This window comes from Scyliorhinus torazame, chromosome 2 (genome assembly GCF_047496885.1).
Source record: "Scyliorhinus torazame isolate Kashiwa2021f chromosome 2, sScyTor2.1, whole genome shotgun sequence".
Lineage (NCBI taxonomy): Eukaryota > Metazoa > Chordata > Chondrichthyes > Carcharhiniformes > Scyliorhinidae > Scyliorhinus > Scyliorhinus torazame.
Genome location: NC_092708.1, coordinates 265,660,268 through 265,672,690, shown reverse-complemented (window position 1 = coordinate 265,672,690; position 12,423 = coordinate 265,660,268). Strand labels below are relative to the sequence as shown.

The 12,423-nt window shown below is 62.9% G+C and overlaps 1 protein-coding gene across 1 annotated transcript in view; it reads right to left on the bottom strand.

Annotated features, from left to right (window-relative positions):
- Nucleotides 1-12,423, bottom strand: part of LOC140407206 (cytosolic phospholipase A2 zeta-like) — a 345,625-nt gene that overhangs the window by 54,897 nt on the left and 278,305 nt on the right. The gene's annotated exons all lie outside the window — the stretch shown is intronic.

Below are 12,423 nucleotides of genomic sequence, written 5' to 3'. Positions count from 1 at the left end.
CCCACTCTGACCAGGCGCACCGTCCCACTCTGACCAGGCGCACCGTCCCACTCTGACCAGGCACACCGTCCCACTCTCACCAGACACACCGTCTCACTCTGACCGCACACACCGTCCCACTCTGACCAGGCGCACCGTCCCACTCTGACCAGGCGCACCGTCCCACCCTGACCAGGCGCACCGTCCCACCCTGACCAGGCGCACAGTCCCACTCTGACCAGGCGCACCATCCCACTCTGACCAGGTGCACCGTCCCACTCTGACCAGGTGCACCGTCCCACTCTGACCAGGCGCACCGTCCCACCCTGACCAGGCGCACCGTCCCACCCTGACCAGGTGCACCGTTCCACCCTGACCAGACGCACCGTCCCACCCTGACCAGGCGCACCGTCCCACTCTGACCAGATGCACCGTCCCACCCTGACCAGACGCACAGTCCCACCCTGACCAGGCGCACCGTCCCACTCTGACCAGGCGCACCGTCCCACTCTGACCAGGCGCACCGTCCCACTCTGACCAGGCGCACCGTCCCACTCTGACCAGGCGCACCGTCCCACCCTGACCAGACGCACCATCCCACCTGGACCAGGCGCACCGTCCCACCCTGACCAGGCGTACCGTCCCACTCTGACCAGGCGCACCGTCCCACTCTGACCAGGCGCACCGTCCCACCCTAACCAGGCTCACCGTCCCACTCTGACCAGGCGCACCGTCCCACTCTGACCAGACGCACCGTCCCACCCTGACCAGGCGCACCGTCCCACCCTGACCAGACACACCGTCCCACTCTGACCAGGCGCACCGTCGCACTCAGACCAGGCGCACCGTCCCACTCTGACCAGGCGCACCGTCCCACTCTGACCAGGCGCACCGTCCCACTCTGACCAGGCGCACCGTCCCACCCTAACCAGGCGCACCGTCCCACTCTGACCAGGCGCACCGTCCCACTCTGACCAGACACACTGTCCCACCCTGACCAGGCGCACCGTCCCACCCTGACCAGACACACTGTCCCACCCTGACCAGGCGCACCGTCCCACTCTGACCAGGCGCACCGTCCCACTCTGACCAGGCGCACCGTCCCACCCTGACCAGGCGCACCGTCCCACTCTGACCAGGCGCACCGTCCCACTCTGACCAGGCGCACCGTCCCACTCTGACCAGAAGCAGGGTCCCACTCTGACCAGACGCACCGTCCCACCCTGACCAGACGTACCGTCCCACTCTGACCAGGCGCACCGTCCCACTCTGACCAGGCGCACCGTCCCACTCTGACCAGGCGCACCGTCCCACCCTGACCAGACGTACCGTCCCACTCTGACCAGGCGCACCGTCCCACTCTGACCAGGCGCACCGTCCCACTCTGACCAGGCGCACCGTCCCACTCTGACCAGGCGCACCGTCCCACTCTGACCAGGCGCACCGTCCCACCCGGAGCAGGCACACCGACCCACTCTGACCAGGCGCACCGTCCCACTCTGACCAGACGCACCGTCCCACCCTGACCAGACGTACCGTCCCACTCTGACCAGGTGCACCGTCCACCCTGACCAGACGCACCGCCCCACCCTGACCAGGCGCACCGTCCCACTCTGACCAGACACACCGTCCCACCCTGACCAGACGCACCGCCCCACCCTGACCAGGCGCACCGTCCCACTCTGACCAGAAGCACGGTCCCACTCTGACCAGGCGCACCGTCCCACTCTGACCAGGCGCACCGTCCCACTCTGACCAGGCGCACCGTCCCACCCTGACCAGACGCACCGCCCCACCCTGACCAGGCGCACCGTCCCACTCTGACCAGACACACCGTCCCACTCTGACCAGACACACCGTCCCACTCTGACCAGGCGCACCGTCCCACCCTGACCAGACACACCGTCCCACTCTGACCAGACACACCGTCCCACCCTGACCAGACACACCGTCCCACTCTGACCAGGCACACCGTCCCACCCTGACCAGGCGCACCGTCCCACTCTGACCAGACGCACCGTCCCACCCTAACCAGGCGCACCGTCCCACTCTGACCAGGCGCACCGTCCCACTCTGACCAGACACACCGTCCCACCCTAACCAGACACACCGTCCCACTCTGACCAGGCGCACCGTCCCACTCTGACCAGACACACCGTCCCACTCTGGCCAGGCGCACCGTCCCACCCTGACCAGACACACCGTCCCACTCTGACCAGACGCACCGTCCCACCCTAACCAGGCGCACCGTCCCACTCTGACCAGGCGCACCGTCCCACCCTGACCAGGCGCACCGTCCCACCCTGACCAGGCGCACCGTCCCACCCTGACCAGACGCACCGTCCCACCCTGACCAGGCGCACCGTCCCACCCTGACCAGACGCACCGTCCCACTCTGACCAGGCGCACCGTCCCACTCTGACCAGGCGCACCGTCCCACTCTGACCAGGCGCACCGTCCCACTCTGACCTGGCGCACCGTCCCACTCTGACCAGACGCACCGTCCCACTCTGACCAGGCGCACCGTCCCACCCTGACCAGGCGCACCGTCCCACCCTGACCAGGCGCACCGTCCCACCCTGACCAGCCGCACCGTCCCACTCTGACCAGGCGCACCGTCCCACTCTGACCAGGCGCACCGTCCCACCTGGACCAGGCGCACCGTCCCACTCTGACCAGACACACCGTCCCACTCTGACCAGACACACCGTCCCACTCTGACCAGACACACCGTCCCACTCTGACCAGGCACACCGTCCCACTCTGACCAGGCGCACCGTCCCACTCTGACCAGACACACCGTCCCACTCTGACCAGGCGCACCGTCCCACTCTGACCAGGCGCACCGTCCCACTCTGACCAGGCACACCGTCCCACTCTCACCAGACACACCGTCTCACTCGGACCGCACACACCGTCCCACTCTGACCAGGCGCACCGTCCCACTCTGACCAGGCGCACCGTCCCACCCTGACCAGGCGCACCGTCCCACCCTGACCAGGCGCACAGTCCCACTCTGACCAGGCGCACCATCCCACTCTGACCAGGTGCACCGTCCCACTCTGACCAGGTGCACCGTCCCACTCTGACCAGGCGCACCGTCCCACCCTGACCAGGCGCACCGTCCCACCCTGACCAGGTGCACCGTCCCACCCTGACCAGACGCACCGTCCCACCCTGACCAGGCGCACCGTCCCACTCTGACCAGATGCACCGTCCCACCCTGACCAGACGCACAGTCCCACCCTGACCAGGCGCACCGTCCCACCCGGACCAGACGCACAGTCCCACCCTGACCAGGCGCACCGTCCCACTCTGACCAGGCGCACCGTCCCACTCTGACCAGGCGCACCGTCCCACCCTGACCAGACGCACCGTCCCACCTGGACCAGGCGCACCGTCCCACCCTGACCAGGCGCACCGTCCCACTCTGACCAGGCGCACCGTCCCACTCTGACCAGGCGCACCGTCCCACTCTGACCAGGCGCACCGTCCCACTCTGACCAGGCGCACCGTCCCACCCGGAGCAGGCACACCGTCCCACTCTGACCAGGCGCACCGTCCCACTCTGACCAGACGCACCGTCCCACCCTGACCAGACGTACCGTCCCACTCTGACCAGGTGCACCGTCCACCCTGACCAGGCGCACCGCCCCACCCTGACCAGGCGCACCGTCCCACTTTGACCAGACACACCGTCCCTCCCTGACCAGACGCACCGCCCCACCCTGACCAGGCGCACCGTCCCACTCTGACCAGAAGCACGGTCCCACTCTGACCAGGCGCACCGTCCCACTCTGACCAGGCGCACCGTCCCACTCTGACCAGGCGCACCGTCCCACTCTGACCAGGCGCACCGTCCCACCCTGACCAGACGCACCGCCCCACCCTGACCAGGCGCACCGTCCCACTCTGACCAGACACACCGTCCCACTCTGACCAGACACACCGTCCCACTCTGACCAGGCGCACCGTCCCACCCTGACCAGACACACCGTCCCACCCTGACCAGACACACCGTCCCACTCTGACCAGGCACACCGTCCCACCCTGACCAGGCGCACCGTCCCACTCTGACCAGACGCACCGTCCCACTCTGACCAGGCGCACCGTCCCACTCTGACCAGACGCACCGTCCCACCCTGACCAGACGTACCGTCCCACTCTGACCAGGTGCACCGTCCACCCTGACCAGGCGCACCGCCCCACCCTGACCAGGCGCACCGTCCCACTTTGACCAGACACACCGTCCCTCCCTGACCAGACGCACCGCCCCACCCTGACCAGGCGCACCGTCCCACTCTGACCAGAAGCACGGTCCCACTCTGACCAGGCGCACCGTCCCACTCTGACCAGGCGCACCGTCCCACTCTGACCAGGCGCACCGTCCCACCCTGACCAGACGCACCGCCCCACCCTGACCAGGCGCACCGTCCCACTCTGACCAGACACACCGTCCCACTCTGACCAGACACACCGTCCCACTCTGACCAGGCGCACCGTCCCACCCTGACCAGACACACCGTCCCACCCTGACCAGACACACCGTCCCACTCTGACCAGGCACACCGTCCCACCCTGACCAGGCGCACCGTCCCACTCTGACCAGACGCACCGTCCCACCCTAACCAGGCGCACCGTCCCACTCTGACCAGGCGCACCGTCCCACTCTGACCAGACACACCGTCCCACCCTAACCAGACACACCGTCCAACTCTGACCAGGCGCACCGTCCCACTCTGACCAGGCGCACCGTCCCACTCTGACCAGGCGCACCGTCCCACTCTGACCAGGCGCACCGTCCCACCCTGACCAGACACACCGTCCCACTCTGACCAGACGCACCGTCCCACCCTAACCAGGCGCACCGTCCCACTCTGACCAGGCGCACCGTCCCACCCTGACCAGGCGCACCGTCCCACCCTGACCAGGCGCACCGTCCCACCCTGACCAGACGCACCGTCCCACCCTGACCAGACGCACCGTCCCACCCTGACCAGGCGCACCGTCCCACCCTGACCAGACGCACCGTCCCACTCTGACCAGGCGCACCGTCCCACTCTGACCAGGCGCACCGTCCCACTCTGACCAGGCGCACCGTCCCACTCTGACCAGACGCACCGTCCCACTCTGACCAGACGCACCGTCCCACTCTGACCAGGCGCACCGTCCCACCCTGACCAGGCGCACCATCCCACCCTGACCAGCCGCACCGTCCCACCCTGACCAGACACACCGTCCCACTCTGTCCAGGCGCACCGTCCCACTCTGACCAGGCGCACCGTCCCACCCTGACCAGGCGCACCGTCCCACTCTGACCAGACACACCGTCCCACTCTGACCAGACACACCGTCCCACTCTGACCAGACACGCCGTCCCACTCTGACCAGGCGCACCGTCCCACTCTGACCAGGCGCACCGTCCCACTCTGACCAGGCGCACCGTCCCACTCTGACCAGACACACCGTCCCATCCTGACCAGGCTCACCGTCCCACCCTGACCAGGCTCACCGTCCCACCTGGACCAGACACACCGTCCCACCCGGACCAGGCGCACCGTCCCACCCTGACCAGGCGCACCGTCCCACTCTGACCAGACACACCGTCCCACCCTGACCAGGCGCACCGTCCCACTCGGACCAGACACACCGTCCCACTCTGACCAGGCGCACCGTCCCACTCTGACCAGACACACCGTCCCACTCTGACCAGACACACCGTCCCACTCTGACCAGACACACCGTCCCACTCTGACCAGACACACCGTCCCACCCTGACCAGGCGCACCGTCCCACCCTGACCAGACACACCGTCCCACTCTGACCAGGCGCACCGTCCCACCCTGACCAGGCGCACCGTCCCACTCTGACCAGGCGCACCGTCCCACCCTGACCAGGCGCACCGTCCCACTCTGACCAGACACACCGTCCCACCCTGACCAGGCTCACCGTCCCACCTGGACCAGGTGCACCGTCCCACTCTGACCAGGTGCACCGTCCACCCTGACCAGGCGCACCGTCCCACCCTGACCAGGCGCACCGTCCCACTCTGACCAGACACACCGTCCCACCCGGACCAGGCACACCGTCCCACCCGGACCAGGCACACCGTCCCACCCTGACCAGACACACCGTCCCACCCTGACCAGGCACACCGTCCCACTCTGACCAGACACACCGTCCCACCCTGACCAGGCTCACCGTCCCACCTGGACCAGACGTATCCTCCCACTCTGACCAGGTGCACCGTCCACCCTGACCAGGCGTACCGTCCCACTCTGACCAGGCGCACAGTCCCACTCTGACCAGGCGCACCGTCCCACTCTGACCAGGCGCACCGTCCCACTCTGACCAGGCGCACCGTCCCACCCGGAGCAGGCACACCGTCCCACTCTGACCAGGCGCACCGTCCCACTCTGACCAGACGCACCGTCCCACCCTGACCAGACGTACCGTCCCACCCTGACCAGACGTACCGTCCCACCCTGACCAGACGCACCGTCCCACCCTGACCAGGCGCACCGTCCCACTCTGACCAGGTGCACCGTCCACCCTGACCAGGCGCACCGTCCCACTCTGACCAGACACACCGTCCCACCCTGACCAGACGCACCGCCCCACCCTGACCAGGCGCACCGTCCCACTCTGACCAGAAGCACGGTCCCACTCTGACCAGGCGCACCGTCCCACTCTGACCAGGCGCACCGTCCCACTCTGACCAGGCGCACCGTCCCACCCTGACCAGACGCACCGCCCCACCCTGACCAGGCGCACCGTCCCACTCTGACCAGACACACCGTCCCACTCTGACCAGACACACCGTCCCACTCTGACCAGGCGCACCGTCCCACCCTGACCAGACACACCGTCCCACTCTGACCAGACACACCGTCCCACCCTGACCAGACACACCGTCCCACTCTGACCAGGCACACCGTCCCACCCTGACCAGGCGCACCGTCCCACCCTAACCAGGCGCACCGTCCCACTCTGACCAGGCGCACCGTCCCACTCTGACCAGACACACCGTCCCACCCTAACCAGACACACCGTCCCACTCTGACCAGACGCACCGTCCCACTCTGACCAGACACACCGTCCCACTCTGACCAGGCGCACCGTCCCACCCTGACCAGACACACCGTCCCACTCTGACCAGACGCACCGTCCCACCCTGACCAGGCGCACCGTCCCACCCTGACCAGGCGCACCGTCCCACCCGGACCAGGCGCACCGTCCCACTCTGACCAGACGCACCGCACACCTGACCAGACGCACCGTCCCACACTGACCAGGCGCACCGTCCCACCCTGACCAGGCGCACCGTCCCACTCTGACCAGGCGCACCGTCCCACCCGGACCAGGCGCACCGTCCCACTCTGACCAGACACACTGTCCCACTCTGACCAGACACACTGTCCCACTCTGACCAGGCGCACCGTCCCACTCTGACCAGGCGCACCGTCCCACGCTGACCAGGCGCACCGTCCCACTCTGACCAGACACACCGTCCCACTCTGACCAGACACACCGTCCCACTCTGACCAGACACACCGTCCCACTCTGACCAGGCGCACCGTCCCACTCTGACCAGGCGCACCGTCCCACCCTGACCAGGCGCACCGTCCCACTCTGACCAGACACACCGTCCCACCCTGACCAGGCTCACCGTCCCACCCTGACCAGGCTCACCGTCCCACCTGGACCAGACGTATCCTCCCACTCTGACCAGGTGCACCGTCCACCCTGACCAGGCGCACCGTCCCACCCTGACCAGACACACCGTCCCACTCTGACCAGGCGCACCGTCCCACTCTGACCAGACACACCGTCCCACCCTGACCAGGCGCACCGTCCCACTCGGACCAGACACACCGTCCCACCCGGACCAGGCACACCTTCCCACCCGGACCAGGCACACCGTCCCAACCGGACCAGGCACACCTTCCCACCCGGACCAGGCACACCGTCCTACCCGCACCAGGCACCACCCTGACCAGGCACCACCCTCCCACTCTGACCAGGCAAACCCTCCCAAGCTGATCAGGCAACCCTCTGACCAGGCGCACCATTCCACTCTGACCAGGCACACCGTCCCACCCGCACCAGGCACCACCCTGACCAGGCACCACCCTCCCACTCTGACCGGGCACTCAACCAAACCCGTCACAATGGCAACTTAGCTACAAATGCAATTTTTGATTTCATCTTTTACAAAACTGGTTGAAGGGCGCTAACATTTTGAAGTGCCCTCTCCCTCACTTACCTCCTGTTGCTGCTATCAAGCAGGAAAACCTGATTGGCCCTCCAGCTTCCCGAGCCTGCCCATATCCTTAACAGGATGGTGCATCCACTCTCAGGACATGAATCGGACGCTCTAGGCAAACCACACTGTATAACTGTGAGTTTTATAAGATTATGATGTTTTCGGATTGTGCCTTTAAGGTAAAATGAAGGGGTCATGTGACCTGTTCTGAAGGTGGTTTAACAGAGGGAGATTAACGGGGCCCCAGACTGTTTCCCTGGTGCAAGATATTTACCCTTGGAGAGGTGGTGGCGAAGTGGTATTGTCATTGGACTGGTTAACCAGAGACTGAGAGTAATGCTCTGGAGACCCAGGTTCAAATCCTGCCACTGCAGATGGTGGAATTTGAATTCAATAAAATCTGGAATTAAAAGTTTGATGATGACCATAAAACCCCTGTCAATTTTCGTAAAAACCCTTCTGCTTCACTAATGTCCTTCAAGGAAGGAAATCTGCTGTCCTTACCTGGTCTAGCTTACATTGCTATATGGTTGCAATGTGGTTGACGCTTAACTGTCCTCTAAAGGACTATTAGGAATGGGCAATAATGCTGGCACAGCCTGCGATGCCCACATCCCATGAATGAATAACAAACACTTGTTTGCCAACAGTGGAGACTGTGAGTCTCTAACATCCTAGAAAAGTATTGAGGATGTCGGATTGGAAACAGCAGTATTTTAAACTGTCCATTTACTTCCAAGATAAAAATCGAGTTGGGTGTCTGAAGGACATAGAATTCCTACAGTGTAGAAAGAGGCCATTTGGCCCATTGAGGCTGCACCAACCCTCTGAAAGAGAACCCTACCTAGGCGCTAACCCTATACCAGCCTTGTAACTCCACTTAGGACCAATTTAGCATAGCAAATCCACCTAACCTGCACACCTTTGGATAATCAGCACTTCTACCTGGACACGAGGCCCGTGTAATTCACTTTGCCATGGAGATGGGCTTAGAGAGGGGAAGGGTCCGGGTTATCCCTGAAAACTCACAAATAATGTCAGTCTGCCAGGATCTGTGAGGGGTGCAGCAATAAGCAGAACGCTGTGGTCCACTACAACATGTGGGAGTTCATGCTGGGAGTGAAAAGACCAAAGTAATTTGCATTTAAAATGAAGCTGGAAGATTTGCCTAGCTTGAGCTAGATGAAGAATGTCCGAGGAGAAAAACACCTAATTGTGAATGACAGTATTCGATTAAAGGTTCCCAGGCTGAGGAAGGAAAAGAACAAAATAAACCCTAGGGAGCTAAGTATCATCTTGGACTGGTTCCAGGAGAATTGAACATATATTTAAAGGGCAGTGTAAAGTAGACCTCTGGGGCGAAATTCTCCCCCAATGGCGCGATGTCCGCCGACTGGCGCCAAAAACGGCGCCAATCAGACGGGCATTGCGCCGGCCCAAAGGTGCGGAATGCTCCGCATCTTTGGGGGCCGAGCCCCAACATTGAGGGGCTAGGCAGGCGCCGGAGGGATTTCCGCCCCGCCAGCTGGCGGAAATGGCGTTTGGTGCCCCGCCAGCTGGCGCGGAAATGCGGCGCATGTGTGGGAGCGTCAGCGGCCGCCGACAGTTTCCCGTGCATGCGCAGTGGGGAGAGTCTCTTCCGCCTCCGCCATGGTGAAGGCCGTGGCGGAGGCGGAAGGGAAAGAGTGCCCCCACGGCACAGGCCCGCCCGCGGATCGGTGGGCCCCGATCGCGGGCCAGGCCACCATGGGGGCACCCCCAGGGGTCAGATCGCCCCGCGCCCCCCCCCAGGACCCCGGAGCCCGCCCACGCCACCTGGTCCCGCCGGTAAATACCAGCTTTGATTTACGCCGGCGGGACAGGCAATTTCTGGGCGGGACTTCGGCCCATCCGGGTCGGAGAATTGAGCGGGGGGTCCCGCCAACCGGCGCGGCCCAATTCCCGCCCCCGCCCAATCTCCGGTACTGGAGACTTCGGCGGGGGTGGGATTCACGGCGGCCAACGGCCATTCTCCGACCCGGCGGGGGGTCGGAGAATGACGCCCCTGGTGTGTTTTCAGTTGTGCTAAAAGAGGAAAGGGAATGTTCTGTTTTGTGGTGTAAAGTATAAGGGGCGGGATTCTCCGGTAATGGGGCTATGTCCCCACGCACACGAAAAAACACGAGCGAATCACTCTGGACTTACCTGGAGAGAAAGTCCAGGGTGATTCTCTGATTTGCAGGGGCTAGCAGGGCCCCAGAGTGCTCCTCGCAGCTCCAGCTGCCGATATGGGGCACTGCACTTCCAGGCAGGGGTCCGCGCATGCGCACGGCAGCATCCTGTGTCGGCCGCCCCGCGCGACATGGCCAACACACACCGCGGACCGTCACCAAGAAGAGAGGACCCCCCCCCCAGATAGTGCGAGCTCGCGGATCGGTGGTCCCCAATCGGTAGGCTGGCCGTCCTGGAGGCCCTCCCAGTGAATGATCCCCCCAACCCGTACCAGGGTGGCCGCGGACCAAGTCCGCAGCCGCCACGCCGAGTTCCTGCCAGGTGGAACCATGAGAGAACTACACTGGTGGGAACTCGGCCAGCTGCACTCGGTGAATCGCTGCGGGGGCCTCTTTCAATGGCCCCCGACCGTCGCCTCGACGACCACGTGCGCGCGATTGGCGGCGATTCTCTGGGGACCGGAGAATCGCAGAAGTGGCGTCGGACCTGATCTCGGGTTTGATGCCCATTCTCCGCCCCCGCGCCGAGCCCGGTTTCGGTGCGGAGGCTCGGACAATCCCGCCCAAGTTGTCTACAAAGGTAGCGTTCAGTCAAGTGTCATAGAATTAATCATATCATAGAATTTACAGTGCAGAATGAGGCCATTCAGCCCATCGAGTCTGCACCAGCTCTTTGAAAGAGCACCCTACCCAAGGTCCACACCTCCACCCTATCCCCATAACCCAGCAACCCCACCCAACACTAAGGGCAATTTTGGACACTAAGGGCAATTTATCATGGCCAATCCACCTAACCTGCACATCTTTGGACTGTGGGAGGAAACCGGAGCACCCGGAGGAAAGCCACGCACACACGGGGAGAACGTGCAGACTCCGCAGACAGTGACTCAGCGGGGAATCGAACCTGGGACCCTGGAGCTGTGAAGCAATTGTGCTATCCACAATGCTACCGAGCTGCCGTGAGAGTGATTAAACTCTTTTGTTACAGTAAAAATCTTAAAACATGAAATCCTATATCATCCTTTCACCACTTTAACTGGAAGTTCTAATTGATTTTTAAAAGGTCTCTTTTGGAGATCATAACACAGTGGCTTTTCCAGTGATGCACATGCCCTGGGTTTGTTTGATAGTACAGTGTAGAGGGGATTTAACTCAGTATCTAACCTGTGCTGTACCTGCTCTGGGAGTGACTGATGGAGACAGTGTAGAGGGACCATTATTCAAGGTCTGAACTGTGCTGTATTAAACCTACAACATCAACCGGAGGACTGAGTAAGGTAAAGAAGGGCAGTTTCAGCTTTCCTATGCGGTAAAAGCTGTTGGGAGCTGGACCTTGTCCCAGAAGATAAATTTCATCTTTCAAGTTTTCTTCTGGATCTAATGGGGCTGGAGTGCTTTTCTGGTTCAGCTGTCTGCCTGCCAATCTGTCAGTCTGGCTATATAATAGTTTGGTCAAGTTGTCAGTTTTAAAATAATACCCGAGTCGCCAGTTAGGTCATCTGTCAGTCCGGTCAGGCTGGTCCAGCTCTCGGTCTGGCTGTCTAATGGTCTGATCATGTGTCAGTTTGGCCGTTTGCTAGTTGTGTCAGACTGTCTGTCTGGCCCATCTGTCGGTCCGGTCTGGCGGTCGGTCTGGCTGTCTAATGGTCTGATCAAGTTGTCAGTTTGACCGTCTGTCGGTCTGGTCAGGGTGTCCGTCTGACCCAGCTATAAGTCTGGCCATCTAATGGTCTGGTGTTAATCTGGCCATCAGTCGATCTTGTCGCAGCACGGTAGCACAAGTGGATAGCACTGTGGCTACACAGCGCCAGGGTCCCAGGTTCGATTCCCCGCTGGGTCACTGTCTGTGCGGAGTCTGCACATTCTCCTCCGAGTACTCTGGTTTCTTCCCACAGTCCAAAGACGTGCAGGTTAGGTGATAAATTGCCCTTAGTGATTGGGTTCTGGGGATAGAGTTCAAGTGAGGGC